Genomic DNA, 9,877 nt, shown 5'->3' with positions numbered 1-9,877 from the left:
GATGGTGTCTACTTGTCAGCATTTACTGGGTGTCAGCTCCCCTTCTTCTGTTCCACAGCGGCTCAGTGTGGGGCAGCAGCAGCTGTGGCAGATTTGGGAGTGCTGGTTTTGTGCAAAGCTGCAGCACTCCTAGTGGTGGAACATGGTGCTACATGTCTGCAAAATCAACCAGACGGTAGGAGACACATGCTGATTGAGAGAGCTTGTGTGCCTTAGTATTGCTTTGTATTGCATTGCCTGGTTTTTGTGTGTTGTGTTTTTGCAGTGGCAGTGACACGTGTTTGTGTGTGTGGCTGATGGTGGCAGTGGGTGGAACATGCGTGACTTCTGTCTCATCCCACAACAGTACGTGTGCTACGTATTGTGTATGTGCATCAAAAATCGCTGGCACTGTGTGTTCATTTGCTCATCCAGGCCCATGCTGTGTTCATTTGACCCCTTCTATGTGTGAGACAGTGTTTCTGATTTGTAAATGTCAGTGGAAATGGCATGCCAACAGAGGTTCTGAAGAAGTGTTGTGTTGTGTGACAATAATGGACATACATAACTGAGAGGCAAGTCGGAAACAAACATGTTTGGGCTAAACAAACTTTGAGTCCTCTTGAGTTCCAGTGCAGACTGTCTTTGCTTTTCAGATGAATATGGAGGCAGTCAATGTGGCAGGCCTTTATCTTTATCTGTATGGGGGCAGCTGTGGCCTAGAGGTTGGAGAAGCGGCTTGTGATCGGAGGGTCACTGGTTCGATTCCCTCAGTGGATGGGCACACATGTTTGTGGTGGAGTGATTAATGTGAAAGATGCTCCCCCCCTCCATTAGCTGGCTGATGTGCCCTTGAGCAAGGCACTTAACCCACCAGTATGCTCCCCGGGCGCTTGATGCAGCCCACTGCTCGTGTGTGTGTTTCACTGCATGTAATTTGCTGGGTGTTGCATGTGTGTTCAACTAAGGATGGGTCAAATGCAGAAATTAAATTCAGTATGTTTAGAATCGCTGCCAATAAAGCGATTCTAAATTCTTAATTCTGTATAGGTGGACAGAATTGTTCATTGATAAGCAATTTGATGCATTATGTAGCTAAAGGTGATTAAAATTCAAGTACAGCATGTACACTCATCACAAAGCACATAGTCTCTGTAACACCATATATTCCTGTTGTCACAGGGGACTGGTGTTGATGAAGACTTTGTTGAGGTTTTATTTTGTTTCCATGACAAAGGTATGCAGCTCTGATCTTGTCTGCTTGCGTCTGTGCAAGAGAATGTACTGTCAGGTTGCTCTGGTCATATTAAGCTGATTGTATGCCTATATGGTTCACTATAGTGGGAGGATAGGCAGGGCAGCCAGGGACTATCCGGACTCTGCACAGCTCCTGCATTATAGAGTTCACCAGAGGGTCAAAAGCGTCACCACATACATCACAGCTGTAGCAGAACAGCACACACCGTTACTATGGCGATCTGCCATTTTTTCCCCCCGCCGTGCTAAGCCAAACAGTGGTGGGTGGGTGTCGAGATATGAGAAAAGACAAAAGGGATTGTGTGCCCGATCTTATATATGTTTCAGAGAGTGCATATGTAGAGCAAGTGTGTTTATTTGGCCAGCGGTGTTTCGGTTACTGCTAGAGAGACACGTGTGCCTTATTTGTTTGGTCTGACTATCTGTGGTCTCAGCTGTACTCATCAGCAAGCCTGTGCAACAATAGCTAAGGTGCCCGTGGTGGGAATTGCACAGCGTGATAAAACTGGCAAAATGACGTTGTCAGAAGCTCCATTGAACATAATCAGGCTGTGGTAGATGGGCTCGGCTGTTGGGTTTGGGACCATAAGTCTGGCGATTAAACATGCATGGGGTGAATCCTTCATCATGGGGCGAAACAAAGCCGCCCTGCCCTCCCCACGTGTTTCAACATCGCCATGGAAAAAGCCTGTTTCCCTGGCAACCAAACTGGCTCTCTTTGTCACAGGAATGGGGAAGGAGGAGGAGGCAGGCGAGGAGCAGGGGGGAGCTGAGTGGAGGCATGACAGTCCACACTGACCTCCACCTGACCTCTAGGTGAACATGCCATATTGGTTTCCTGCTTTCCTGGAGGGAACACTGTGATTGGTCATTTTTGACAAGATTTGTCTAAACTTCTCTCTCCTTAAGTTTGACACAGTCTCACAGACACTTACAATGTTTCTGTTCAAAAATATCATACACATTTACACAGTAGAGAGACCAAATGTTCTAGGACAGCAAGAGGAAGGACATTTACATGAGCTGTCATTCCTCCATACTGACAGACAGTGCTGCCTGAGTGCTTTCCCAAAAACCGACATCTTTTCTTCTACTGCCCCCAGTGGCTGGTTGTAGGACCAGTGAAGGTGAAACAGGGAGAATGAAAAGCCCTGGGTGAAGGAGAAATGACTCAAAGCAAGGAAATGGAGGATGCAGTTCAGAAAGCGTAGTGGTGAGAAAAAGACAATGGCTTGTTAATACAGGCAGCCAGAAAAAAGAGGAAGGGAGACAAAGTGAGACGCCGCTTTTATGTCGGCTGGTGCTCTCCCTAATGTTAACCTAGTGTTTCCCTAATGGCCCTAATGACATATGGAGCACAGATTGCAGCAGGAGCCAGCTCTCTCTGAAACCGCTGTCGCCTCCCTCAGGGCTTTGCAAACACTACATTATGAAGATGCGGTGACTAAAAACACAGGTCAAATATGGTGAACTTTAATGGTTATCAAATCCTAACTGAAAGGATCTTTTCTTGACTTCAGACATCTTTATGTGTGATTGTAAACAGCTCTCAAAAGATGTAGTGCTTTCTTTTTCAATCTCTGACAAGCTCTGGCCTGTATGACATCTCCCTAAGCATTTCCTGGCGGCATATCGCCCGCCATTTTGTTTCAATTTGTTCACAACGCCGATATCTCTTCCTCCTCTCGGCTCCTTCAGTCTGTCCACATCTTGCTTGTCGTCTGGCCGTCATCTTCTCATGGACTGTTACTGATGATATCGGATTGCTGTTGGCTTTACAGCGCTGGAAAGTGGAGCTAATGGGCTTTCAAATGCTTTATTGTGAATGCAACCTGTCAAGAGGGAAGAGATAGGATCAGATTTGATTAGGGGGCGAGAGCAGCAGAATAAAACATATTCAAAAATTGAAGGAGTTTGTTTTTCTGCATGTCCATGTGCAGCATGTGGAAGAAACTTCATAAAATATATTCAGTCAAATTTAGTGTTTTGCACCAATCTCATTAGATGCCCTTGGATCATCCTTATCTCATCAAGTGTTCATCATCCCTTCTCCCGTTCTGCTTTCCCTTTTCTCCTCATTTTCCCCTTCCCATGTGTATTCCTCCCCAGCAGAGCAGAGAGTAACACTGCCTCTTTTGGCTGGATGTGGTAAATGTGCTCCTCTCTGGCAGATGAATGATGTCAAACAGACATATTTATATTCATTTAGGGCTGAGGAGGAGGAGAACCCATCTGTAACGGATGTGATAGGAACCGCTATGTGTGAGTGTGCACGCATTTAGGTGTGTGTGTGTATGTGTGTGCGTGTAGGCACACGCGTGTTCGAGCATGTGTTCCAAGGTATCCATCGTTTGTGATAAATGAATCGTGCTTTTGTGTGAGTTGATACTGTGTTTGCGGATTTGTGTGTGTGTTTACAATGTGTGTGTGTGTCTGTGTGTGTCTCCGTGCAAGCGAGGTCATTCCCCGGTCACTCGTTCAGGCTGTGTGATGAATGAAGAGGAGAGGTGCCTGCAAAGCCGGAGAGATTTGGGAGAAACATTGTTCTACGGGGCTAAAAAATGGTCTTGTGTTGTGCCAGAGGCTGGGGGAATGTTTCTAAAAAAAAAATGTAAGACTTCAGCTTAAGTGGATGTTCATCATATTCCATGTTTAATATCAACCTTGGCAATGTAATAAACTAATAAAATATTAATATCAGTCATTTGATTGTGCAGATTTGCTCAGTGAGATTTTGCAAGTAATCGAAGTATTCAAAATTTGCTCCCTCTCCCTCTATGTTCGTCTCTTCTTTCCTACAGGAGAAATGAGGGGGAAGTGCCTGCGTTTGGGTTGGACAGCAGGCTGGTGGGGTCAGAGACATCTGACTCAACCAGGAAGTATCAAGTTGCAGTAGACCGGAAGTCAGTGGACCAAACAGGAAGGACTTTACGCAGAGGAGGCTACTGAAAGCCAGCAACCATTAGTGTCTGTCAGCTGGGGATGAAAAATGGATGTGCATTTTTGTGTGTTAGTTAGTTTAGTCAAATTTATATACAAAATATTTTGTCTTTGTCTTTGTCTTCTTGTTCTTCTTGAATGAATCCTATTTTTACTTTCATTTCAAAATGACCTGAACATTTTTCATCAAATGTGGGGAAAATTTTTTTTTAATTTATCTAAACTGTCAGACACTGAATTTGGAACTACTGCGAGGTGTGTAAGATACTTATCACTAGTCTGGATGTAGGCTTGATAGAGGTCTGACTGGACCAACTGCTGAGGATGATGTCTGTCTCTGTGTGTGTGTGTGTGTGTGTGTGTCTGTTTGTGTGTACGCGCTTGGGACAGTGTGGTCAGGCAGAAGTGCATTGTGGGATCGATGTCCACACCTCACCCTAAATTATTCATCCTGTCAACTGGCCTGTCCACCATTGCAGTGGAAACCGCTGACCAAGAGCTTTACCTCCATCCCTACGGATTCACCTCTTCATCCCCTCCTCGGCCCTCACTTCCTTCTCTCTCTTTCCCTCATTATCTCCTCCCTGATTCGTTCATTTGCCAACTCTCTCACTCTCACTCCTACTTTCAGTCTTCCTTACGTCCCCAATCTTTTCATCAGTCTTTCCTCTACTCCCATTATTCAGTATATCTGTCTTCCTCATTAGTCCTGAACTCCCACTAAATCACTTTCTATTTCTTTCTCTCTCTTTTTTTCTCTTCCTGTCTTTCTCCATGTTGACATTCTCTCCTCTGCTACCCCCGTGCTGCTGACTAAGATTATAATGTGTCGGCTTTGTAGGCTGTTTATGTTTGTGTCTTTGAAGTCTGCCCCAGTGGCCTCTTGGAAGACAGCCATAATCCTAGCACGCCAGAGGTTGTTCAGTGTGCTGTGTATGTGTGTGTATTCATCTTCATACATGTGTGAATGCACGTGTGCGCATGATCAACTCTGAGTGCAGTGTGTGTGCGCAAGTGTGCAAGTGTGAGTCAGTAATTGTGACATGGCTCATACATCATGGCCAGAGCCCGTTTGATTACAAGCGGAGGGGCCCGGTGATTAATCGTTGGATTCAGCTTCCTGGCCCGAGTTGTGACACCCGGTCACAGAGCATCTGTACTGACACACCCCCTTAGCCCCACTGCCCTGCTCCAGCGTACCTCTATACCGCCCGCACCCCTACACACACACTCACACACACCCAAATACCCCCTACCTTCCCCTCACTTCCTCCCCAGCACTCCATTACCTTTTGCCCTTCTCTCCCCTCTGAAAACACACACCTTACCTCTTTCTTTTCTGTCTCACCGGCCCTGCTTCTTTTGTACTCCTCTGACTCCTGTTTTATCTTAGCCCAGCCCTCCTACTCTATTCCCCCTCTCCCCCACGTCCAGCACAACCGTATATCTTGTCTTTACCACTTTGCTCCCCACCTCTGCGCTCCGTCATCTTGCTTCTCTTCCCTAACCTTTCTTTTTCGAGGCATTTTTTGCAACCCACAGCTTTGTATTACTCTTGCTGCTTTGATCTTATCGCCTTTAGCCTTGCTGTTTTTACCCTTTCCCACAAGCTATGACCCCTCCTTTCCTTCTTTTATATATACCAGCCACTCTAGGCCTTTTCTTTAATCTGATTCTGCTCCCCTGAAAATGTATCTATTTCATGCACACACAAGCAGTCACACATAAAATATATTCATCCTTGTACAAACACCGCACACACACTCATATCGCTGCAAAGCCAAAATCCTCTTCTCTATCTCAGCATCTAAAAGGATGTTAACCCCTCTCCACCTGCCAGTTAAGGTCATGTGATTCAGGTCCCTGAGGCCCAAAGCAGCCCTTAATCCTACAAGCAACACTGAGGCCAAACAACTGCCCTTTTGTGCCTCTTGTATGGTACTGTCAACTAAAACATCTGGAAATTGCAGCTTGAGCCAACTGTAATTGTAATTTTTTGAAATGAGGGTCGTTTGTGCAAATCAACGCTTACATTTTTTTTTATATATATATATCAAATGTTGCCATTTGATATATTTTCATTTTGTCATCAAGTGCCATGAGAAGACCAGCATTGACAGTTTTTTTTGTCCTTCTCTAATGCTTTCCATCTTCATGAGGCTGAACATGAATCTCAACCCCCAGTCATTTGGTTAAATTAAATAATTTCCTAAAACAGCTAGGGATTGTAGTTTTTAGCAAATGTTACTCAAAGGGGAGTTAATAAAGTATTTTCCAGGGACTATTTTGAGTGGTGGAATTGTTTCATATTTGGTGTCCTAGCTTGTGTATGGTGGTGATTGATTCAAAATATGTTTGTCATAATGAAGCAGCCTGTCACCCTGTGCAACTGTATTGCTCTCTGATGAGGTTTTGATAGTTTTTTAACAACAGTGGAGCTCTACATGTGGCAGATGAATGGGGCTTTAGCTACAAAGACAATACTTAGTAGGATCGATTTGACAAACAGACAAAACATTAATAAAATCAAATCATATCCTGTAAACACAGGACAGATTTTACAGTGACAGGAAAAGGAGGAAAAGTGTGAGAAAGCGAAGATGCAGGAAATAGTCAATGGGAAACAAAGGGAGAATCTGTGAGCAAGCAAGCTAGTAAGAAGCAGAGACAGTTTGTGTGTGTGTGTGTGTGTGTGTGTGTGTGTGTGTGTGCACGTGTGTGTGTGAATGTGTGTGTGTGTGTGTGTGTGTGTGTGTTCCCCTGGCACCCACCTCCATGCGGTATCAGGATGAGGAATGGTCCTGCCAGCGATCAGCCCAGGCCTGGACTCAAGCTCTGCACAAGGATTCCCTGCTGAAACCATTAGTCTGGGCATTAAACACCATTAGAGCACACACACACACACACACACACACACACAACAGAAGACTAGAGAGTGGAAGAGAGTGACTGCTAGAAGAATTGGTGGAAGCTGAAGGTAAAAGAGCAATAGTAGAGAAAGAACAATAAAGAAAAGGAGGGATGGAAGATATACAGATAAGGGTGGAAGGGCATTAAAAATCCACTTTCCTTTAATGTCTCGCTTCTCTCACCATCATCTACTCTATTTGCCATTTTGAATGCATAATTAATTAACGACAAGTAAGAAATTAATTTCCTGGATATCAGGATTACTTTTTTTTTTTTTTTTTTTTTGCACAGGGTTACCTCATCCTTCACCCACACTGCATTTACTTTCATTGTATAGGTGACTGTGCAATGACAATAAAGACTATCTTATCTCTTATCTGAATGCTTTTTTCCCACATCTGCATGTGTATGTATTACCTGGTTCATTATGTATGTGTGTGGTTATGTGTGTCTGTGCACTCATGTTGCACACTGGAGCGAGTGTGTCCCCGGTGATCCAGGTGTAATTGGGTTAGTGACAACCAGGACAATGTGACACCTGCAGGTCTCAGCTGTGCCTCTCCCTGCTGAACTGGCCCAGAGTCAGCTGGAGCTCTGTCATCTGGACTGGCCTCAGCTGAAATGACCAATCTGGGACTGATCCAGGGTTAGAGGCTCCACTGGGCACAATGAAAATATCAGTCTGAATACTAACTTCTTATCTTTTAGTTGGACGGAAGCAACAATAAAGAGGAGAGAGGGATATTATGTGAGATCCATCTGAGAGCAGTAAGAACAAACTCACATATTTAAATAATAAAGTGGAGCATCAAGAAGAGATTGTCTAACACACTTGGCATAGACTGTGCAGCAATCACATTGTATTCAACATTCAATCCACTATTTCTGTGTGGGGGAAAAAATACCCTACCCTGATATACATACTATCAAAAACATGTCCTTGACCAAGGACTTGGCTTTGAACTGGAGTTGGTCCCCGGGTGCTGTGCTGTGACTGCTCACTACTCCTAATGCTTACGATGGGTTAAACGCAGAGACCGAATTTCCCTAAGGGGATCAGTGAAGGGTTACTTATCTGATCCAGGTTGTGCTCAATGGATATGAGAGTTACCTACGTGAGAAGTGAATTTGTATTCAAATTTCAGTTCAATTTCAACTGCAGTTTGGGGATCACTGCTGGCTTTGTGTGATTTAGCAGTTGTTAAAACCAACCTACACTGTGTCATCTTGTTTTTTAAGGTTTTTACATCTGTTGCCCATTTGAGGTTTGATTGATTAGATTGATGAGTGACGATATGTGAAAGTGTGAAACATCATCACATGATCTTTTGTCAAGGTGCTGTACACTCGGGGAAATAAACCCAAACAAAATTCCAAGAAGATGTCCACAAGAAAAAACATCCATTTGAAAGGCACCTTGTGGCATGAACATTACTGACAAAGTATCACACATACATGCAGCAAGTAAGCGCTGCTGGTGTGTGACAGTTTCCCGGATGCCCTCCTCCTCTCATCAGGCACAACTTGTGATCACAGACTGATATCATCACACAAACGTCTCCCTGTCACATTGGATTTCTGCTGTTCATGTCTGAGGACTGCCTCTCTAGGCCCGAGTGGCGGCAGACCATGCTAACCAGCGCGACGCCATCGGAAGCTAATAAATCATCTGTGGTTTTATTTCAGATTTATTCGGACCGTAATGAAGACGCGACGGGCCCCGGGCTGTAACCGATGGCGACATGGTGACACTGATGAATGGCTGAAGGTGTGTTCTCTACAGTTGGAAGGAGAGGGAGGACTGTCAGGCTGCGACAGTGTGTGTGTGTGTGTGAGAGAGAGAGAGAGAGAGAGAGAGAGATATCACTAGCATTCCAAGGGTACAATATGTAATGTTACTATCAAATATAAAATTATCACTCTTTGCTAAGACCATGTGGATTCTAGTTCTGTTATCTTCGCTGTCATCATCATCATTACTAACAACAAACTTCACCAACATCACCCTCTCCACACCGGGTATGCATTCCCATTACTCTCTGTGTTACTCCATTACACTGACTCTGTGTTTTGATAGAACACTCTTTCTGTGTGTCATCACAGTCCTCTCTGTCAGCCAAGGACAAATCGACTGAGCCAACTCAATGCTTCAAGCCTGGCAGCTTCCAGTCATCTTGTCAATCAATGAATCCATACGAAGCTCGTCTCACCAGGGCCTGACACAGTATGGCGCAGCACTTTTTGAAGAGCACAAAAAAGACATGAATACTTCATACAACATGGTGGCAACACTAATGCAGGAAGTTTGATTAAGTTCTGCAACACTGAAACAAACAGCACTGCAAATTGTGGTTAACAAGATGCTTCACTGATAATCTTTTTTCAGCATGAAATACTTGCTTCAGTATGTATCAAGAATAGACCAACGTCCTTCCTCCCTCCAACTTTAACATCACTAGCTGTAGCTGGTTGTTTTTTTCCCTCAATGCAAAGGGGAGCCATGTTAGCTAAATCACCATTGCTCATGCACTGTAAATATTTGACAAGAATAATTTTCACACCAAAAGTTGGTCTCAGCTAGATGTGCAAGTACCATTAGTTTCTCAATGTGGTTATTAAAGCAGTATGAAAATAGATTTAATATCCATAATGTGTTTTTACAGCTCAGGCACATTAAGTTGGGAAACAGTGAACAAAAAGACTTTTCTGTTAATGACCATTTCCACACTAAGCCAGCTAAATGTGAAAATGCCTCCTTTTTCTCTGCTTTCTCTGCTCTCCGTCCACATTA

At 44.2% G+C, this 9,877-nt stretch overlaps 1 long non-coding RNA gene across 1 annotated transcript; it reads left to right on the top strand.

Moving 5' to 3' along the window:
* The first annotated feature begins 62 nt into the window (after positions 1-62).
* On the top strand, positions 63-7,462 carry LOC124074209. Its single transcript, XR_006845814.1, has 2 exons — positions 63-3,847; positions 4,038-7,462. It is a non-coding gene; the product is annotated as an uncharacterized LOC124074209 (long non-coding RNA).
* The last annotated feature ends 2,415 nt before the right edge of the window (positions 7,463-9,877 follow it).

The sequence above is a fragment of the Scatophagus argus genome, chromosome 17, assembly GCF_020382885.2.
Source record: "Scatophagus argus isolate fScaArg1 chromosome 17, fScaArg1.pri, whole genome shotgun sequence".
Lineage (NCBI taxonomy): Eukaryota > Metazoa > Chordata > Actinopteri > Scatophagidae > Scatophagus > Scatophagus argus.
The sequence above is the reverse complement of the archived record's forward strand: the minus strand, read 5'-3'. Positions and strand labels throughout refer to the sequence as shown.